The sequence below is a fragment of the Vanacampus margaritifer genome, chromosome 2, assembly GCF_051991255.1.
Source record: "Vanacampus margaritifer isolate UIUO_Vmar chromosome 2, RoL_Vmar_1.0, whole genome shotgun sequence".
NCBI classification, from domain to species: Eukaryota; Metazoa; Chordata; class Actinopteri; order Syngnathiformes; family Syngnathidae; genus Vanacampus; species Vanacampus margaritifer.
The window spans coordinates 31,675,161-31,680,460 of record NC_135433.1 but is presented as its reverse complement, the minus strand read 5'-3'; the positions used below and the strand labels follow the sequence as shown (position 1 = coordinate 31,680,460).

The 5,300-nt window shown below is 40.8% G+C and overlaps 1 non-coding gene across 1 annotated transcript; it reads left to right on the top strand.

Moving 5' to 3' along the window:
- The first annotated feature begins 3,914 nt into the window (after nt 1-3,914).
- On the top strand, nt 3,915-3,986 carry trnaa-agc (transfer RNA alanine (anticodon AGC)). The gene has a single exon. It is a non-coding gene; the product is annotated as a tRNA-Ala (tRNA).
- The last annotated feature ends 1,314 nt before the right edge of the window (nt 3,987-5,300 follow it).

Below are 5,300 nucleotides of genomic sequence, written 5' to 3'. Positions count from 1 at the left end.
CAGTTTATTGTGTGTCCGTCTGAGTGTTTATTGTTAGTGTCTAAGAGTCCATACTTTAAAAGATTAATTTCACTGTAGTTTATTACTGGTCTAAATCTGACGGCGATTGGCACCTGACGCACAGTGCGTGATTTGCGTGTAGGAAGGGGTGGATCTGATTGGCATGCACGATGCCTTCGCACAACAATCACTGCTACCATGATCAGGCTTCCACATATAGTGCTAGCTTTCTGTAGACATTGTTTGTGTCGCTCAATGTGAACGATGGGAACCGAATTGCAATGTATCACTAACCTCAGTGTTGATTTTATGGGTAAAACATTGATGATTCAAAATAATGCTAAAAAGCATAAAAGAGCCAGTCTTTTGAACGGCTCTTTTAAGTGAACAGTTCCTTATTGAACGACTCTCGTCAAAGAGCCATAAATCCCATCACTAACAATGAAAAAATTAGCATTGTTTGAGTAGTAATAGTGGACACCAAAAAAATATCGTGTAAGGAGGAAAAATGTATGGTGTTAGCACTGTTAGCCATGACGCTGTAAACAGCAGCGGCGTTGCCTCCTGGAAGTCCTAATGTAATGTTTCCATTTCCGGTTTGCGACGTGTGTACTCGCTTTTCCGCCTTTGTGCCCCTCGGTTGCGCGTTCCCGTCGACGGTTGCGAGGCTGCGAGTGTGTAATGTCTATTTCAGTGTCCGAAGCATTTCAGATAGCCGAGACGCCCTCTTGACGATGAGCAAGAGCGCGCGGTTTGGGGGCGCAAGGGTGGGGGTGCGGGTGTTGGAACAGGACCAACAGTGGCCAGAAACGGCGCTGATGTGTAAATCTGGAATTCGGAAGTCTGTGGCATCTACCCCATACCGTTACCAAAGTTGGCTCGTCCGTCTTTTTGGCATAGATCTACCATTCTCAGGAAAACAGACCTTTTTCTATGCCCCGTCCTCCTCCTCACCTCACGGGGAACAATGGGTTTTGCACCCGGAGCTAATGTAGCGCTGACAAGGCGCGCCAACAGCTGATCTTAACGGCAAATACGGAAAGTTTGGCTCTGTGCCGGCGAAGATCATGCGTGCATGTATAGAGAGCATTTAGGTTAAAAAACACAAACAAGGTTAAAAAAAAAAGAGAGAAAATAAAAGGAAAGCTCAACAGTGAGCCAGAGCTGTTGATCAAATCAAGATTTCTATGATGACGACGGCAGTGGTGTTAGCTATTGAGTTAGCCATGCAACATGCTAACTAGACTAAACATAGCCTTATACATAGTCTATAGATGGCATGAAACAAATGAAGCTTGTTTTACTGTTTCACTTTCGTGGTTCCATTAGGACAATTAGTCCAGTTCAAGTCAAGTTGCATCTATTACACTATTACGTTATTTAGCGGGTGCTTCACGAACAACCAGCATTGATGTTATAGATAACCACTGACCATTGATGTGGGCAAACCAAACCATTTTGAACACCCGTAAGGCAGAGTGATGTTAAAAGTCATCTTAATAAGCTGAAGCTCAACTCACGGAATTTTCCAAACAGCTTGCTCAACACGCTTCTTCAATTCACATGCATTTTCATGTATTTTAAGCACACATGCTTTATTGATCTTTCCCATCTGTTTGGCATTGATCATGAATATGAATGAAGCCATTATCCAGTGTTTTATAGCTTACAATTATATTTAACATATTACCATTGTCATATTCTTGTACATGATTGCAGGTGACGAAAATGATGATACGATAAGCATAGTTTTGCCGATAATGGCAATAGTGCTGCTTATGGTTAAATCAATATTCATGCCTGGATTGGGCCAATGCATTTCGAGAGCCCATTACGAGTGTGGTGAAACAGTGTCACTGTGTGTTAAATAAAAGGACTTGGACAAGTAGTACATTTTGATTTTGCTTTCTCAAGGTGATCCCAAGATATCGTTATGTGTCACTTCTTCCCACCTCCTCCTCCCCCATTTCTTTCATTTCTTCCATGAAAGTAAAAAAGGGTGCAGATGTTGAAGTGTGCTGACATGTCCTTGCGGAGGGATTTCAACCATGATGTTAATAACAATAATTAGCTCTAAGTGTTTGTGAAGGGGGAGGTTTAGACATGAACATTCTCCCATTGTGCTTGTGTGTGTGCTTGTGTGTGTGCTTTCAGACAAATGACTTCCCATGTCTGTTTAAAGGACAAATTAACCATAATTGCTTGTTTAAGGGGTCTGCGGATGAAGGCAGCTTTCTGCTACTTCATTATGCTTGTCTCAACTTCTCAACGCATACACACTCAAGCACTGCTATAATAACAGAGAATAAATGTAATACACTATTTTCTTCGCAATATGATTGTCAGAACAGAACATAACGAGTACCTGTCAAACCTCCGCACACACACGCACATGCGCTCACACATACGTGTACGCACACGCATATTAACCACTTAGTAGTTGAATTTGATTCAAGCGCAACATAAATAGGTTCATGAAAAACGCAAACTACTAAGTACAAAAATATCAAGCCAAGGTGTTTTTATAGCGAGAATGGTTAGATGACAGCATTTCGTGTGAGATTATTTATAGGAAATAAATCCATACACCACTTCGAGCAATCCAGGGGAGGACATTTTCTGATGTACAAAGACGGACTCTCCTATCAGCTTTGATTAAGGATATAGTCCGTCTTTACGAGCCATTAGATATTTGAGAAATTATTATTAATAACAAAATAATTTCCACAGATTAACCCCATTCAAGCTGTATTCATGATCGCTTGGCCTTTGGAAAATTGATCTGGGGAAAGATTGATGAGTGCCCCACAATTTTAAAACATTTGTCCTTGCTATGCTTTTTTCCCCCCCTTCTACTTTTGTTCTTCATTGCGTGTGAGTAGACCTCTATGCAATAATGCAATTGTATTACTGAATGTCACATTGAAGCAAATTTAACCAAACCTAACAGTGCTACCAACACCAATACTCTAAAGATTGAAGTTGCATGTTGATTTACTGGAATAGGTCCCATTCCAACACCGTACCAATGACTGTACAGTATTCTGCCGGTATAAAGATAATATTTTTTCTTTAAATTGAACAGCAGAGCCAGCAGAGGTATCCATTTATTTCTCATATTAGGTAACTGAGGTAACCAAGTTATACACATCTGTAATTATGAGTTTGGCACCGCTGCAATGCAGAAAGCGTCATTATATATGCAAAGGCAGAATGTTTGATCCAGCTCTTGTACTGAGTGTATGAAATACTCATAATGTTGTGGTTGGTGAGGTGACAAAGTAGTATCTTTACTAGCAAGTTAAATTAGTTCTGTAGCTGAATTTTAACAAAATTTACGTGTATCTCAAATTGTGAGTCAGACACCGTCTGCTGAGAGGATTATGTGGCATGAAGCTCAGCTCGTAACTCGGAAACTAGTAAATTGGTGCAGTTGTAAGTTAAGGTACCACTGTACACTGAGAGTACTTTTTATGTTGTGTACATTATATTTTGGTTTTGGTTGGAAGCTTGTTTTTTAATTGCTAAACAAAATGCTAATTCAGGTTTCAAATTATTTCCATGCTAGTGTGCTCACCTGCCTGACATGTAGAAGATGAGCATCATCGGAACATGTTAGGTGGGTGCATCGGTGAATTTTGAGCATCCGTCATTCATCGAGCACGTCTGTCATCGTCAATCCATCAGTATTTTAAGCCGAATAATCGTCAATCTGTCATTCATCAGCGAAATGGGCATCGTCAATGTTTCCGTTATTCGTCAGCAAAATGGGCATTAATGGACAATTAGATTGACTGAGTGATGATTACATTGCCGATGGACTTTGATGGACTTTTAGCTGCCAACAATGTCATTAGCGGCGTACCACTAGATGGTGTCGGTATCAAGCCACTAGCCACCCATGTGCCAATGTGGGGGATGTAGCTCAGTGGTAGAGTGCATGCTTAGCATGTATGAGGCCCCAGGTTCAATCCCTGGTATCTCCACACTTGTTTTTGCTGTTTGACCAACAAAATAACTTAAGGACAATCATAGATTGATTAATAATAAGTCCAGATGACTACGCAGCCTTTTTACGTCGCTGTATTATTCCTATGCGAATGTACGTTCGCACCGTGCATTCGTGAATTCAAAACGCACTTAGTGTACAGCAAAGCGGTAAGATGACGCCACTCTGGAGAATATAAAACAATTTTCACGCCTTTCTTTTGAAGGGTGGGAGACCAACACCTTAGCTACCGGATCTACGGCAAAATAAAGGACAAAAAATTATTCATACTTTTCACAAAGAATGTGCAAAAGGAAAGATTGGCTTAGTGGATGTGCTTCCATTAAATGGCTGTTTCACTTTACATTGTGTTTGCTATTGCTAGCTTGAGTTTGTGAGGAATTAGGCTGTGACTAGCAGACTGCGCACTGGCTGATGGTGGCCCAGAACTTTAGCTGAGTGGCAAGTTTTGAACTGCCGCAATGGGTACGAACCCCACGCTCGAAGTAAAAAAAATAAAATAAATAAATTGCGGAGCAAAAAATGAGAGTAATGTTTTGTTGTTCTATTTTCTACCCATACAGAGGAGGCAGAGGAGGTGTTAAAATAGTTTGAATGTATGGCACCTTGTATCTGAGTTACAAGTATCTCGAGGTCAGGCTGAGTGTCCTCTTTTTTTGGAAATGAAAATATGGTCACCCTAGGATACATTTGTAATTGGTGTGTGCGTCTCAATTTGCGACTGCCTGCCTACCCAAACCTAGAGCTCACTGCACGGTCACTGGTATACACAACATTATTTCTGCCTTTGATTTAAGAGCCATCTCTTAAAAAATAGATGGAATCTCTCCTGAGGTTTCTATCTTGTGGCCAAATACAGGTAAATGTTGACTAGGAGGATATCAGTTAGTCACCTCAGTCAGAGGTAGGTCACTCCAGAAGATTTCCATTCCTTGAAGGCCGAGAATGAGCTCTACACAAACATGAGCAGATTGATGGATAGTTGGACGAATGGAGAGGGAATGAGTTATTGAGAGGGGGCGAGAGACCATCCTTATTTATTGTTCATGCATTTTTAAACAGTAGAGCAAATAGGTCAAACGAGTAAACAGGACTTAACTGGAGGGCAGGAAAGAAAGAGGATGCGACCGCAAGATCAAGTGATGGAGATTTCACAGTAAATGGAGTGACTAGAGAAAGTGCAAAACGGTAGTTTTTTTCTCCGAGAACTCAAAAATTTATACTAATCTTTATATGAGAGGATTTTTTTTCACCATTTAACTTGGATCTACTGTTGTAGCCTTGATTTGTC